Below are 17,232 nucleotides of genomic sequence, written 5' to 3'. Positions count from 1 at the left end.
GGGCTCCCAGAGCTCCGTCCGCCCACCCCTGACTCCACGCGTCCGGGCAGAGCAGCTCCCAGCCAAACGCGCACCCGCGCAGACAGAGGCTCCACACAACGTCAGAGACCACACGACGGCCACGGCACCAAAAACGCTCCACAACGAAAACGACGCTCCGAGACCACACAGGCATCCATCCAAATCAGCTACGGGGAGGCAGCGGTGAGGCGAGGAGCCTCTCCTACAACCCCAAGTGAACAAGGAGCCCAACGCCACGGCTCCTCACCAGACGGCGGCACCGCCACAAGCGAGCAGAGGCGGCGCAACCAAACGACAAGCTGCTGCAACGCCTACGAACTTCTTCCCAGCACCTTGAAGTTCCAGTCCCTGAGACTGGATGCGTAGAGAGCACAGCTGCCGGCACAGCCCAGGACAACGCCACAAACGCCACTGCGCAGAAACGGCCGACACGCAAGAACCCTCCACGCTTTCGGCTGCTGATGCCAGAAAACCAGCGTCCAATGGGCGCTACGCCGGTCGGCACCGGCGTTCCAGATCCCGGGACGGCACCCGAGATGCCTTTCGTGTCCCTCGAACGCAACGAGACCCCAGCATCGTCTGACAGGCGCAAGGCAGGCTTCCCGAGCTACACCACAACGCAGACAACACAGGCTGGAGCTGCCCTGCCCGGCACACGCTGGCATCGCTCTGTAAAGGTCCCCGGGCCCTTTCCCCGCGCCAAGGGGACGGTTCCCGGACGGCCCTTTCCCTTGTCAGAACTAGACCCCCCCGTCCCTGCCATTCCCAGCCCCTTCCCAGCCCCCGTGCCTCCACTTAGCTTTCAGAGGGCCAAGGGACCCAACCCGTCTGTCTTCAACAGAGGAAAACGCCACGCGCGCCAACGGCCGTCTTCCCGCGTCGCCGGGTTCCTCTTCAGCGTCTACAGGAACACGAGAAAACACACGCTCGCTAAGCCGTGCCGGCACACGGCGGCGTGGGGTAAACGCCGACCCCTTCCGCAACACCCACCTCCTGCTAAGTTCCACGGCGTTCCGTTGGGCGCGTCGTGCCGCGGCCGCGGTCACCGACCCTCACCGCTCGAGGCGCCTAAGACGGCGAGAAGCAAAGGAACTGTAGCGCCTGGAACGAGTCGCCGGCCCCACGCTCCTCCTCGCCCCTAGCCCGGCTCACCGCAAACGCCCCTCCCAGTCCAAAGGGCCCACAAAGCGCCTGCGAAGCGAGAACGAAACGCCGGACCCAGTCAGCGGGCAATACCGGGCTCCTCCACGCCCTCCGCCGCCTCACCTTCTCGGCTGCCGGCCCGCCTGCGCCTTCGCCCCTCGCAGCTCGCCTGCGGCACCTGCAAAACCAGAGGCACGCGCTCGGACGCCGCCCGAAAGCGCAGCCTGCCCGCGCGCGGTCCCATCTCGCCCTCCCTTACCTGGGCCGCCCGTCCAGCCGGCCGCCCTTGCTTTCGCCTGCCACGCTGTTGACCACGAAGACGTTCAGCTACCGCCTCTAAAACACAACCAAAGGACGCTCAGACCCGCACCAGCAACACGGGACCTGACGCCAGCTGCCGCTTCAGCCCAGCACTCCGTGCTCACCTGGCCCGAGGAGCTGCGGTGCCCATACGCAGCTTTCCTCGTCGCTTCACACCTAGGAAACAGAGAAACGACCGAGCTCAGCGAGAGCCACACGGCACAGCTTCCCTCTGGCGCCACGCACCGACCCACCTGCTTACGGCGCACAGCTCGCCTCCTCCGCCGCTCTTCCGTGCCAAGTCCTTCCTCTGCACCTGAAATCCAGTTATGCAGCAAGTCACCCAGCAGCTCATCAACAGCTTGCCCATCCCACAGGTCTGCTTTCTATTGCGCAATGACATGCCAAGCTCTCGTGGAGCCTCTAAAACGCCTGCGCAGGGACCCTCCACTCCCCTGCCCACGGCTACTCCGTCCCAGGTGAGCGCACAACCTCTGCCTACGCAATTTTACGCGTCAGCAGATTCACCGGGGGCTCCCAGAGCTCCGTCCGCCCACCCCTGACTCCACGCGTCCGGGCAGAGCAGCTCCCAGCCAAACGCGCACCCGCGCAGACAGAGGCTCCACACAACGTCAGAGACCACACGACGGCCACGGCACCAAAAACGCTCCACAACGAAAACGACGCTCCGAGACCACACAGGCATCCATCCAAATCAGCTACGGGGAGGCAGCGGTGAGGCGAGGAGCCTCTCCTACAACCCCAAGTGAACAAGGAGCCCAACGCCACGGCTCCTCACCAGACGGCGGCACCGCCACAAGCGAGCAGAGGCGGCGCAACCAAACGACAAGCTGCTGCAACGCCTACGAACTTCTTCCCAGCATCTTGAAGTTCCAGTCCCTGAGACTGGATGCGTAGAGAGCACAGCTGCCGGCACAGCCCAGGACAACGCCACAAACGCCACTGCGCAGAAACGGCCGACACGCAAGAACCCTCCACGCTTTCGGCTGCTGATGCCAGAAAACCAGCGTCCAATGGGCGCTACGCCGGTCGGCACCGGCGCTCCAGATCCCGGGACGGCACCCGAGATGCCTTTCGTGTCCCTCGAACGCAACGAGACCCCAGCATCGTCTGACAGGCGCAAGGCAGGCTTCCCGAGCTACACCACAACGCAGACAACACAGGCTGGAGCTGCCCTGCCCGGCACACGCTGGCATCGCTCTGTAAAGGTCCCCGGGCCCTTTCCCCGCGCCAAGGGGACGGTTCCCGGACGGCCCTTTCCCTTGTCAGAACTAGACCCCCCCGTCCCTGCCATTCCCAGCCCCTTCCCAGCCCCCGTGCCTCCACTTAGCTTTCAGAGGGCCAAGGGACCCAACCCGTCTGTCTTCAACAGAGGAAAACGCCACGCGCGCCAACGGCCGTCTTCCCGCGTCGCCGGGTTCCTCTTCAGCGTCTACAGGAACACGAGAAAACACACGCTCGCTAAGCCGTGCCGGCACACGGCGGCGTGGGGTAAACGCCGACCCCTTCCGCAACACCCACCTCCTGCTAAGTTCCACGGCGTTCCGTTGGGCGCGTCGTGCCGCGGCCGCGGTCACCGACCCTCACCGCTCGAGGCGCCTAAGACGGCGAGAAGCAAAGGAACTGTAGCGCCTGGAACGAGTCGCCGGCCCCACGCTCCTCCTCGCCCCTAGCCCGGCTCACCGCAAACGCCCCTCCCAGTCCAAAGGGCCCACAAAGCGCCTGCGAAGCGAGAACGAAACGCCGGACCCAGTCAGCGGGCAATACCGGGCTCCTCCACGCCCTCCGCCGCCTCACCTTCTCGGCTGCCGGCCCGCCTGCGCCTTCGCCCCTCGCAGCTCGCCTGCGGCACCTGCAAAACCAGAGGCACGCGCTCGGACGCCGCCCGAAAGCGCAGCCTGCCCGCGCGCGGTCCCATCTCGCCCTCCCTTACCTGGGCCGCCCGTCCAGCCGGCCGCCCTTGCTTTCGCCTGCCACGCTGTTGACCACGAAGACGTTCAGCTACCGCCTCTAAAACACAACCAAAGGACGCTCAGACCCGCACCAGCAACACGGGACCTGACGCCAGCTGCCGCTTCAGCCCAGCACTCCGTGCTCACCTGGCCCGAGGAGCTGCGGTGCCCATACGCAGCTTTCCTCGTCGCTTCACACCTAGGAAACAGAGAAACGACCGAGCTCAGCGAGAGCCACACGGCACAGCTTCCCTCTGGCGCCACGCACCGACCCACCTGCTTACGGCGCACAGCTCGCCTCCTCCGCCGCTCTTCCGTGCCAAGTCCTTCCTCTGCACCTGAAATCCAGTTATGCAGCAAGTCACCCAGCAGCTCATCAACAGCTTGCCCATCCCACAGGTCTGCTTTCTATTGCGCAATGACATGCCAAGCTCTCGTGGAGCCTCTAAAACGCCTGCGCAGGGACCCTCCACTCCCCTGCCCACGGCTACTCCGTCCCAGGTGAGCGCACAACCTCTGCCTACGCAATTTTACGCGTCAGCAGATTCACCGGGGGCTCCCAGAGCTCCGTCCGCCCACCCCTGACTCCACGCGTCCGGGCAGAGCAGCTCCCAGCCAAACGCGCACCCGCGCAGACAGAGGCTCCACACAACGTCAGAGACCACACGACGGCCACGGCACCAAAAACGCTCCACAACGAAAACGACGCTCCGAGACCACACAGGCATCCATCCAAATCAGCTACGGGGAGGCAGCGGTGAGGCGAGGAGCCTCTCCTACAACCCCAAGTGAACAAGGAGCCCAACGCCACGGCTCCTCACCAGACGGCGGCACCGCCACAAGCGAGCAGAGGCGGCGCAACCAAACGACAAGCTGCTGCAACGCCTACGAACTTCTTCCCAGCATCTTGAAGTTCCAGTCCCTGAGACTGGATGCGTAGAGAGCACAGCTGCCGGCACAGCCCAGGACAACGCCACAAACGCCACTGCGCAGAAACGGCCGACACGCAAGAACCCTCCACGCTTTCGGCTGCTGATGCCAGAAAACCAGCGTCCAACGGGCGCTACGCCGGTCGGCACCGGCGTTCCAGATCCCGGGACGGCACCCGAGATGCCTTTCGTGTCCCTCGAACGCAACGAGACCCCAGCATCGTCTGACAGGCGCAAGGCAGGCTTCCCGAGCTACACCACAACGCAGACAACACAGGCTGGAGCTGCCCTGCCCGGCACACGCTGGCATCGCTCTGTAAAGGTCCCCGGGCCCTTTCCCCGCGCCAAGGGGACGGTTCCCGGACGGCCCTTTCCCTTGTCAGAACTAGACCCCCCCGTCCCTGCCATTCCCAGCCCCTTCCCAGCCCCCGTGCCTCCACTTAGCTTTCAGAGGGCCAAGGGACCCAACCCGTCTGTCTTCAACAGAGGAAAACGCCACGCGCGCCAACGGCCGTCTTCCCGCGTCGCCGGGTTCCTCTTCAGCGTCTACAGGAACACGAGAAAACACACGCTCGCTAAGCCGTGCCGGCACACGGCGGCGTGGGGTAAACGCCGACCCCTTCCGCAACACCCACCTCCTGCTAAGTTCCACGGCGTTCCGTTGGGCGCGTCGTGCCGCGGCCGCGGTCACCGACCCTCACCGCTCGAGGCGCCTAAGACGGCGAGAAGCAAAGGAACTGTAGCGCCTGGAACGAGTCGCCGGCCCCACGCTCCTCCTCGCCCCTAGCCCGGCTCACCGCAAACGCCCCTCCCAGTCCAAAGGGCCCACAAAGCGCCTGCGAAGCGAGAACGAAACGCCGGACCCAGTCAGCGGGCAATACCGGGCTCCTCCACGCCCTCCGCCGCCTCACCTTCTCGGCTGCCGGCCCGCCTGCGCCTTCGCCCCTCGCAGCTCGCCTGCGGCACCTGCAAAACCAGAGGCACGCGCTCGGACGCCGCCCGAAAGCGCAGCCTGCCCGCGCGCGGTCCCATCTCGCCCTCCCTTACCTGGGCCGCCCGTCCAGCCGGCCGCCCTTGCTTTCGCCTGCCACGCTGTTGACCACGAAGACGTTCAGCTACCGCCTCTAAAACACAACCAAAGGACGCTCAGACCCGCACCAGCAACACGGGACCTGACGCCAGCTGCCGCTTCAGCCCAGCACTCCGTGCTCACCTGGCCCGAGGAGCTGCGGTGCCCATACGCAGCTTTCCTCGTCGCTTCACACCTAGGAAACAGAGAAACGACCGAGCTCAGCGAGAGCCACACGGCACAGCTTCCCTCTGGCGCCACGCACCGACCCACCTGCTTACGGCGCACAGCTCGCCTCCTCCGCCGCTCTTCCGTGCCAAGTCCTTCCTCTGCACCTGAAATCCAGTTATGCAGCAAGTCACCCAGCAGCTCATCAACAGCTTGCCCATCCCACAGGTCTGCTTTCTATTGCGCAATGACATGCCAAGCTCTCGTGGAGCCTCTAAAACGCCTGCGCAGGGACCCTCCACTCCCCTGCCCACGGCTACTCCGTCCCAGGTGAGCGCACAACCTCTGCCTACGCAATTTTACGCGTCAGCAGATTCACCGGGGGCTCCCAGAGCTCCGTCCGCCCACCCCTGACTCCACGCGTCCGGGCAGAGCAGCTCCCAGCCAAACGCGCACCCGCGCAGACAGAGGCTCCACACAACGTCAGAGACCACACGACGGCCACGGCACCAAAAACGCTCCACAACGAAAACGACGCTCCGAGACCACACAGGCATCCATCCAAATCAGCTACGGGGAGGCAGCGGTGAGGCGAGGAGCCTCTCCTACAACCCCAAGTGAACAAGGAGCCCAACGCCACGGCTCCTCACCAGACGGCGGCACCGCCACAAGCGAGCAGAGGCGGCGCAACCAAACGACAAGCTGCTGCAACGCCTACGAACTTCTTCCCAGCATCTTGAAGTTCCAGTCCCTGAGACTGGATGCGTAGAGAGCACAGCTGCCGGCACAGCCCAGGACAACGCCACAAACGCCACTGCGCAGAAACGGCCGACACGCAAGAACCCTCCACGCTTTCGGCTGCTGATGCCAGAAAACCAGCGTCCAACGGGCGCTACGCCGGTCGGCACCGGCGTTCCAGATCCCGGGACGGCACCCGAGATGCCTTTCGTGTCCCTCGAACGCAACGAGACCCCAGCATCGTCTGACAGGCGCAAGGCAGGCTTCCCGAGCTACACCACAACGCAGACAACACAGGCTGGAGCTGCCCTGCCCGGCACACGCTGGCATCGCTCTGTAAAGGTCCCCGGGCCCTTTCCCCGCGCCAAGGGGACGGTTCCCGGACGGCCCTTTCCCTTGTCAGAACTAGACCCCCCCGTCCCTGCCATTCCCAGCCCCTTCCCAGCCCCCGTGCCTCCACTTAGCTTTCAGAGGGCCAAGGGACCCAACCCGTCTGTCTTCAACAGAGGAAAACGCCACGCGCGCCAACGGCCGTCTTCCCGCGTCGCCGGGTTCCTCTTCAGCGTCTACAGGAACACGAGAAAACACACGCTCGCTAAGCCGTGCCGGCACACGGCGGCGTGGGGTAAACGCCGACCCCTTCCGCAACACCCACCTCCTGCTAAGTTCCACGGCGTTCCGTTGGGCGCGTCGTGCCGCGGCCGCGGTCACCGACCCTCACCGCTCGAGGCGCCTAAGACGGCGAGAAGCAAAGGAACTGTAGCGCCTGGAACGAGTCGCCGGCCCCACGCTCCTCCTCGCCCCTAGCCCGGCTCACCGCAAACGCCCCTCCCAGTCCAAAGGGCCCACAAAGCGCCTGCGAAGCGAGAACGAAACGCCGGACCCAGTCAGCGGGCAATACCGGGCTCCTCCACGCCCTCCGCCGCCTCACCTTCTCGGCTGCCGGCCCGCCTGCGCCTTCGCCCCTCGCAGCTCGCCTGCGGCACCTGCAAAACCAGAGGCACGCGCTCGGACGCCGCCCGAAAGCGCAGCCTGCCCGCGCGCGGTCCCATCTCGCCCTCCCTTACCTGGGCCGCCCGTCCAGCCGGCCGCCCTTGCTTTCGCCTGCCACGCTGTTGACCACGAAGACGTTCAGCTACCGCCTCTAAAACACAACCAAAGGACGCTCAGACCCGCACCAGCAACACGGGACCTGACGCCAGCTGCCGCTTCAGCCCAGCACTCCGTGCTCACCTGGCCCGAGGAGCTGCGGTGCCCATACGCAGCTTTCCTCGTCGCTTCACACCTAGGAAACAGAGAAACGACCGAGCTCAGCGAGAGCCACACGGCACAGCTTCCCTCTGGCGCCACGCACCGACCCACCTGCTTACGGCGCACAGCTCGCCTCCTCCGCCGCTCTTCCGTGCCAAGTCCTTCCTCTGCACCTGAAATCCAGTTATGCAGCAAGTCACCCAGCAGCTCATCAACAGCTTGCCCATCCCACAGGTCTGCTTTCTATTGCGCAATGACATGCCAAGCTCTCGTGGAGCCTCTAAAACGCCTGCGCAGGGACCCTCCACTCCCCTGCCCACGGCTACTCCGTCCCAGGTGAGCGCACAACCTCTGCCTACGCAATTTTACGCGTCAGCAGATTCACCGGGGGCTCCCAGAGCTCCGTCCGCCCACCCCTGACTCCACGCGTCCGGGCAGAGCAGCTCCCAGCCAAACGCGCACCCGCGCAGACAGAGGCTCCACACAACGTCAGAGACCACACGACGGCCACGGCACCAAAAACGCTCCACAACGAAAACGACGCTCCGAGACCACACAGGCATCCATCCAAATCAGCTACGGGGAGGCAGCGGTGAGGCGAGGAGCCTCTCCTACAACCCCAAGTGAACAAGGAGCCCAACGCCACGGCTCCTCACCAGACGGCGGCACCGCCACAAGCGAGCAGAGGCGGCGCAACCAAACGACAAGCTGCTGCAACGCCTACGAACTTCTTCCCAGCATCTTGAAGTTCCAGTCCCTGAGACTGGATGCGTAGAGAGCACAGCTGCCGGCACAGCCCAGGACAACGCCACAAACGCCACTGCGCAGAAACGGCCGACACGCAAGAACCCTCCACGCTTTCGGCTGCTGATGCCAGAAAACCAGCGTCCAACGGGCGCTACGCCGGTCGGCACCGGCGCTCCAGATCCCGGGACGGCACCCGAGATGCCTTTCGTGTCCCTCGAACGCAACGAGACCCCAGCATCGTCTGACAGGCGCAAGGCAGGCTTCCCGAGCTACACCACAACGCAGACAACACAGGCTGCAGCTGCCCTGCCCGGCACACGCTGGCATCGCTCTGTAAAGGTCCCCGGGCCCTTTCCCCGCGCCAAGGGGACGGTTCCCGGACGGCCCTTTCCCTTGTCAGAACTAGACCCCCCCGTCCCTGCCATTCCCAGCCCCTTCCCAGCCCCCGTGCCTCCACTTAGCTTTCAGAGGGCCAAGGGACCCAACCCGTCTGTCTTCAACAGAGGAAAACGCCACGCGCGCCAACGGCCGTCTTCCCGCGTCGCCGGGTTCCTCTTCAGCGTCTACAGGAACACGAGAAAACACACGCTCGCTAAGCCGTGCCGGCACACGGCGGCGTGGGGTAAACGCCGACCCCTTCCGCAACACCCACCTCCTGCTAAGTTCCACGGCGTTCCGTTGGGCGCGTCGTGCCGCGGCCGCGGTCACCGACCCTCACCGCTCGAGGCGCCTAAGACGGCGAGAAGCAAAGGAACTGTAGCGCCTGGAACGAGTCGCCGGCCCCACGCTCCTCCTCGCCCCTAGCCCGGCTCACCGCAAACGCCCCTCCCAGTCCAAAGGGCCCACAAAGCGCCTGCGAAGCGAGAACGAAACGCCGGACCCAGTCAGCGGGCAATACCGGGCTCCTCCACGCCCTCCGCCGCCTCACCTTCTCGGCTGCCGGCCCGCCTGCGCCTTCGCCCCTCGCAGCTCGCCTGCGGCACCTGCAAAACCAGAGGCACGCGCTCGGACGCCGCCCGAAAGCGCAGCCTGCCCGCGCGCGGTCCCATCTCGCCCTCCCTTACCTGGGCCGCCCGTCCAGCCGGCCGCCCTTGCTTTCGCCTGCCACGCTGTTGACCACGAAGACGTTCAGCTACCGCCTCTAAAACACAACCAAAGGACGCTCAGACCCGCACCAGCAACACGGGACCTGACGCCAGCTGCCGCTTCAGCCCAGCACTCCGTGCTCACCTGGCCCGAGGAGCTGCGGTGCCCATACGCAGCTTTCCTCGTCGCTTCACACCTAGGAAACAGAGAAACGACCGAGCTCAGCGAGAGCCACACGGCACAGCTTCCCTCTGGCGCCACGCACCGACCCACCTGCTTACGGCGCACAGCTCGCCTCCTCCGCCGCTCTTCCGTGCCAAGTCCTTCCTCTGCACCTGAAATCCAGTTATGCAGCAAGTCACCCAGCAGCTCATCAACAGCTTGCCCATCCCACAGGTCTGCTTTCTATTGCGCAATGACATGCCAAGCTCTCGTGGAGCCTCTAAAACGCCTGCGCAGGGACCCTCCACTCCCCTGCCCACGGCTACTCCGTCCCAGGTGAGCGCACAACCTCTGCCTACGCAATTTTACGCGTCAGCAGATTCACCGGGGGCTCCCAGAGCTCCGTCCGCCCACCCCTGACTCCACGCGTCCGGGCAGAGCAGCTCCCAGCCAAACGCGCACCCGCGCAGACAGAGGCTCCACACAACGTCAGAGACCACACGACGGCCACGGCACCAAAAACGCTCCACAACGAAAACGACGCTCCGAGACCACACAGGCATCCATCCAAATCAGCTACGGGGAGGCAGCGGTGAGGCGAGGAGCCTCTCCTACAACCCCAAGTGAACAAGGAGCCCAACGCCACGGCTCCTCACCAGACGGCGGCACCGCCACAAGCGAGCAGAGGCGGCGCAACCAAACGACAAGCTGCTGCAACGCCTACGAACTTCTTCCCAGCATCTTGAAGTTCCAGTCCCTGAGACTGGATGCGTAGAGAGCACAGCTGCCGGCACAGCCCAGGACAACGCCACAAACGCCACTGCGCAGAAACGGCCGACACGCAAGAACCCTCCACGCTTTCGGCTGCTGATGCCAGAAAACCAGCGTCCAACGGGCGCTACGCCGGTCGGCACCGGCGTTCCAGATCCCGGGACGGCACCCGAGATGCCTTTCGTGTCCCTCGAACGCAACGAGACCCCAGCATCGTCTGACAGGCGCAAGGCAGGCTTCCCGAGCTACACCACAACGCAGACAACACAGGCTGGAGCTGCCCTGCCCGGCACACGCTGGCATCGCTCTGTAAAGGTCCCCGGGCCCTTTCCCCGCGCCAAGGGGACGGTTCCCGGACGGCCCTTTCCCTTGTCAGAACTAGACCCCCCCGTCCCTGCCATTCCCAGCCCCTTCCCAGCCCCCGTGCCTCCACTTAGCTTTCAGAGGGCCAAGGGACCCAACCCGTCTGTCTTCAACAGAGGAAAACGCCACGCGCGCCAACGGCCGTCTTCCCGCGTCGCCGGGTTCCTCTTCAGCGTCTACAGGAACACGAGAAAACACACGCTCGCTAAGCCGTGCCGGCACACGGCGGCGTGGGGTAAACGCCGACCCCTTCCGCAACACCCACCTCCTGCTAAGTTCCACGGCGTTCCGTTGGGCGCGTCGTGCCGCGGCCGCGGTCACCGACCCTCACCGCTCGAGGCGCCTAAGACGGCGAGAAGCAAAGGAACTGTAGCGCCTGGAACGAGTCGCCGGCCCCACGCTCCTCCTCGCCCCTAGCCCGGCTCACCGCAAACGCCCCTCCCAGTCCAAAGGGCCCACAAAGCGCCTGCGAAGCGAGAACGAAACGCCGGACCCAGTCAGCGGGCAATACCGGGCTCCTCCACGCCCTCCGCCGCCTCACCTTCTCGGCTGCCGGCCCGCCTGCGCCTTCGCCCCTCGCAGCTCGCCTGCGGCACCTGCAAAACCAGAGGCACGCGCTCGGACGCCGCCCGAAAGCGCAGCCTGCCCGCGCGCGGTCCCATCTCGCCCTCCCTTACCTGGGCCGCCCGTCCAGCCGGCCGCCCTTGCTTTCGCCTGCCACGCTGTTGACCACGAAGACGTTCAGCTACCGCCTCTAAAACACAACCAAAGGACGCTCAGACCCGCACCAGCAACACGGGACCTGACGCCAGCTGCCGCTTCAGCCCAGCACTCCGTGCTCACCTGGCCCGAGGAGCTGCGGTGCCCATACGCAGCTTTCCTCGTCGCTTCACACCTAGGAAACAGAGAAACGACCGAGCTCAGCGAGAGCCACACGGCACAGCTTCCCTCTGGCGCCACGCACCGACCCACCTGCTTACGGCGCACAGCTCGCCTCCTCCGCCGCTCTTCCGTGCCAAGTCCTTCCTCTGCACCTGAAATCCAGTTATGCAGCAAGTCACCCAGCAGCTCATCAACAGCTTGCCCATCCCACAGGTCTGCTTTCTATTGCGCAATGACATGCCAAGCTCTCGTGGAGCCTCTAAAACGCCTGCGCAGGGACCCTCCACTCCCCTGCCCACGGCTACTCCGTCCCAGGTGAGCGCACAACCTCTGCCTACGCAATTTTACGCGTCAGCAGATTCACCGGGGGCTCCCAGAGCTCCGTCCGCCCACCCCTGACTCCACGCGTCCGGGCAGAGCAGCTCCCAGCCAAACGCGCACCCGCGCAGACAGAGGCTCCACACAACGTCAGAGACCACACGACGGCCACGGCACCAAAAACGCTCCACAACGAAAACGACGCTCCGAGACCACACAGGCATCCATCCAAATCAGCTACGGGGAGGCAGCGGTGAGGCGAGGAGCCTCTCCTACAACCCCAAGTGAACAAGGAGCCCAACGCCACGGCTCCTCACCAGACGGCGGCACCGCCACAAGCGAGCAGAGGCGGCGCAACCAAACGACAAGCTGCTGCAACGCCTACGAACTTCTTCCCAGCATCTTGAAGTTCCAGTCCCTGAGACTGGATGCGTAGAGAGCACAGCTGCCGGCACAGCCCAGGACAACGCCACAAACGCCACTGCGCAGAAACGGCCGACACGCAAGAACCCTCCACGCTTTCGGCTGCTGATGCCAGAAAACCAGCGTCCAACGGGCGCTACGCCGGTCGGCACCGGCGTTCCAGATCCCGGGACGGCACCCGAGATGCCTTTCGTGTCCCTCGAACGCAACGAGACCCCAGCATCGTCTGACAGGCGCAAGGCAGGCTTCCCGAGCTACACCACAACGCAGACAACACAGGCTGGAGCTGCCCTGCCCGGCACACGCTGGCATCGCTCTGTAAAGGTCCCCGGGCCCTTTCCCCGCGCCAAGGGGACGGTTCCCGGACGGCCCTTTCCCTTGTCAGAACTAGACCCCCCCGTCCCTGCCATTCCCAGCCCCTTCCCAGCCCCCGTGCCTCCACTTAGCTTTCAGAGGGCCAAGGGACCCAACCCGTCTGTCTTCAACAGAGGAAAACGCCACGCGCGCCAACGGCCGTCTTCCCGCGTCGCCGGGTTCCTCTTCAGCGTCTACAGGAACACGAGAAAACACACGCTCGCTAAGCCGTGCCGGCACACGGCGGCGTGGGGTAAACGCCGACCCCTTCCGCAACACCCACCTCCTGCTAAGTTCCACGGCGTTCCGTTGGGCGCGTCGTGCCGCGGCCGCGGTCACCGACCCTCACCGCTCGAGGCGCCTAAGACGGCGAGAAGCAAAGGAACTGTAGCGCCTGGAACGAGTCGCCGGCCCCACGCTCCTCCTCGCCCCTAGCCCGGCTCACCGCAAACGCCCCTCCCAGTCCAAAGGGCCCACAAAGCGCCTGCGAAGCGAGAACGAAACGCCGGACCCAGTCAGCGGGCAATACCGGGCTCCTCCACGCCCTCCGCCGCCTCACCTTCTCGGCTGCCGGCCCGCCTGCGCCTTCGCCCCTCGCAGCTCGCCTGCGGCACCTGCAAAACCAGAGGCACGCGCTCGGACGCCGCCCGAAAGCGCAGCCTGCCCGCGCGCGGTCCCATCTCGCCCTCCCTTACCTGGGCCGCCCGTCCAGCCGGCCGCCCTTGCTTTCGCCTGCCACGCTGTTGACCACGAAGACGTTCAGCTACCGCCTCTAAAACACAACCAAAGGACGCTCAGACCCGCACCAGCAACACGGGACCTGACGCCAGCTGCCGCTTCAGCCCAGCACTCCGTGCTCACCTGGCCCGAGGAGCTGCGGTGCCCATACGCAGCTTTCCTCGTCGCTTCACACCTAGGAAACAGAGAAACGACCGAGCTCAGCGAGAGCCACACGGCACAGCTTCCCTCTGGCGCCACGCACCGACCCACCTGCTTACGGCGCACAGCTCGCCTCCTCCGCCGCTCTTCCGTGCCAAGTCCTTCCTCTGCACCTGAAATCCAGTTATGCAGCAAGTCACCCAGCAGCTCATCAACAGCTTGCCCATCCCACAGGTCTGCTTTCTATTGCGCAATGACATGCCAAGCTCTCGTGGAGCCTCTAAAACGCCTGCGCAGGGACCCTCCACTCCCCTGCCCACGGCTACTCCGTCCCAGGTGAGCGCACAACCTCTGCCTACGCAATTTTACGCGTCAGCAGATTCACCGGGGGCTCCCAGAGCTCCGTCCGCCCACCCCTGACTCCACGCGTCCGGGCAGAGCAGCTCCCAGCCAAACGCGCACCCGCGCAGACAGAGGCTCCACACAACGTCAGAGACCACACGACGGCCACGGCACCAAAAACGCTCCACAACGAAAACGACGCTCCGAGACCACACAGGCATCCATCCAAATCAGCTACGGGGAGGCAGCGGTGAGGCGAGGAGCCTCTCCTACAACCCCAAGTGAACAAGGAGCCCAACGCCACGGCTCCTCACCAGACGGCGGCACCGCCACAAGCGAGCAGAGGCGGCGCAACCAAACGACAAGCTGCTGCAACGCCTACGAACTTCTTCCCAGCATCTTGAAGTTCCAGTCCCTGAGACTGGATGCGTAGAGAGCACAGCTGCCGGCACAGCCCAGGACAACGCCACAAACGCCACTGCGCAGAAACGGCCGACACGCAAGAACCCTCCACGCTTTCGGCTGCTGATGCCAGAAAACCAGCGTCCAATGGGCGCTACGCCGGTCGGCACCGGCGTTCCAGATCCCGGGACGGCACCCGAGATGCCTTTCGTGTCCCTCGAACGCAACGAGACCCCAGCATCGTCTGACAGGCGCAAGGCAGGCTTCCCGAGCTACACCACAACGCAGACAACACAGGCTGGAGCTGCCCTGCCCGGCACACGCTGGCATCGCTCTGTAAAGGTCCCCGGGCCCTTTCCCCGCGCCAAGGGGACGGTTCCCGGACGGCCCTTTCCCTTGTCAGAACTAGACCCCCCCGTCCCTGCCATTCCCAGCCCCTTCCCAGCCCCCGTGCCTCCACTTAGCTTTCAGAGGGCCAAGGGACCCAACCCGTCTGTCTTCAACAGAGGAAAACGCCACGCGCGCCAACGGCCGTCTTCCCGCGTCGCCGGGTTCCTCTTCAGCGTCTACAGGAACACGAGAAAACACACGCTCGCTAAGCCGTGCCGGCACACGGCGGCGTGGGGTAAACGCCGACCCCTTCCGCAACACCCACCTCCTGCTAAGTTCCACGGCGTTCCGTTGGGCGCGTCGTGCCGCGGCCGCGGTCACCGACCCTCACCGCTCGAGGCGCCTAAGACGGCGAGAAGCAAAGGAACTGTAGCGCCTGGAACGAGTCGCCGGCCCCACGCTCCTCCTCGCCCCTAGCCCGGCTCACCGCAAACGCCCCTCCCAGTCCAAAGGGCCCACAAAGCGCCTGCGAAGCGAGAACGAAACGCCGGACCCAGTCAGCGGGCAATACCGGGCTCCTCCACGCCCTCCGCCGCCTCACCTTCTCGGCTGCCGGCCCGCCTGCGCCTTCGCCCCTCGCAGCTCGCCTGCGGCACCTGCAAAACCAGAGGCACGCGCTCGGACGCCGCCCGAAAGCGCAGCCTGCCCGCGCGCGGTCCCATCTCGCCCTCCCTTACCTGGGCCGCCCGTCCAGCCGGCCGCCCTTGCTTTCGCCTGCCACGCTGTTGACCACGAAGACGTTCAGCTACCGCCTCTAAAACACAACCAAAGGACGCTCAGACCCGCACCAGCAACACGGGACCTGACGCCAGCTGCCGCTTCAGCCCAGCACTCCGTGCTCACCTGGCCCGAGGAGCTGCGGTGCCCATACGCAGCTTTCCTCGTCGCTTCACACCTAGGAAACAGAGAAACGACCGAGCTCAGCGAGAGCCACACGGCACAGCTTCCCTCTGGCGCCACGCACCGACCCACCTGCTTACGGCGCACAGCTCGCCTCCTCCGCCGCTCTTCCGTGCCAAGTCCTTCCTCTGCACCTGAAATCCAGTTATGCAGCAAGTCACCCAGCAGCTCATCAACAGCTTGCCCATCCCACAGGTCTGCTTTCTATTGCGCAATGACATGCCAAGCTCTCGTGGAGCCTCTAAAACGCCTGCGCAGGGACCCTCCACTCCCCTGCCCACGGCTACTCCGTCCCAGGTGAGCGCACAACCTCTGCCTACGCAATTTTACGCGTCAGCAGATTCACCGGGGGCTCCCAGAGCTCCGTCCGCCCACCCCTGACTCCACGCGTCCGGGCAGAGCAGCTCCCAGCCAAACGCGCACCCGCGCAGACAGAGGCTCCACACAACGTCAGAGACCACACGACGGCCACGGCACCAAAAACGCTCCACAACGAAAACGACGCTCCGAGACCACACAGGCATCCATCCAAATCAGCTACGGGGAGGCAGCGGTGAGGCGAGGAGCCTCTCCTACAACCCCAAGTGAACAAGGAGCCCAACGCCACGGCTCCTCACCAGACGGCGGCACCGCCACAAGCGAGCAGAGGCGGCGCAACCAAACGACAAGCTGCTGCAACGCCTACGAACTTCTTCCCAGCATCTTGAAGTTCCAGTCCCTGAGACTGGATGCGTAGAGAGCACAGCTGCCGGCACAGCCCAGGACAACGCCACAAACGCCACTGCGCAGAAACGGCCGACACGCAAGAACCCTCCACGCTTTCGGCTGCTGATGCCAGAAAACCAGCGTCCAACGGGCGCTACGCCGGTCGGCACCGGCGTTCCAGATCCCGGGACGGCACCCGAGATGCCTTTCGTGTCCCTCGAACGCAACGAGACCCCAGCATCGTCTGACAGGCGCAAGGCAGGCTTCCCGAGCTACACCACAACGCAGACAACACAGGCTGGAGCTGCCCTGCCCGGCACACGCTGGCATCGCTCTGTAAAGGTCCCCGGGCCCTTTCCCCGCGCCAAGGGGACGGTTCCCGGACGGCCCTTTCCCTTGTCAGAACTAGACCCCCCCGTCCCTGCCATTCCCAGCCCCTTCCCAGCCCCCGTGCCTCCACTTAGCTTTCAGAGGGCCAAGGGACCCAACCCGTCTGTCTTCAACAGAGGAAAACGCCACGCGCGCCAACGGCCGTCTTCCCGCGTCGCCGGGTTCCTCTTCAGCGTCTACAGGAACACGAGAAAACACACGCTCGCTAAGCCGTGCCGGCACACGGCGGCGTGGGGTAAACGCCGACCCCTTCCGCAACACCCACCTCCTGCTAAGTTCCACGGCGTTCCGTTGGGCGCGTCGTGCCGCGGCCGCGGTCACCGACCCTCACCGCTCGAGGCGCCTAAGACGGCGAGAAGCAAAGGAACTGTAGCGCCTGGAACGAGTCGCCGGCCCCACGCTCCTCCTCGCCCCTAGCCCGGCTCACCGCAAACGCCCCTCCCAGTCCAAAGGGCCCACAAAGCGCCTGCGAAGCGAGAACGAAACGCCGGACCCAGTCAGCGGGCAATACCGGGCTCCTCCACGC

Source organism: Nesoenas mayeri, assembly GCF_963082525.1.
Source record: "Nesoenas mayeri genome assembly, chromosome: 8".
In the NCBI taxonomy this organism is placed as follows: Eukaryota; Metazoa; Chordata; class Aves; order Columbiformes; family Columbidae; genus Nesoenas; species Nesoenas mayeri.
Note: the sequence above shows the minus strand (reverse complement) of the source record.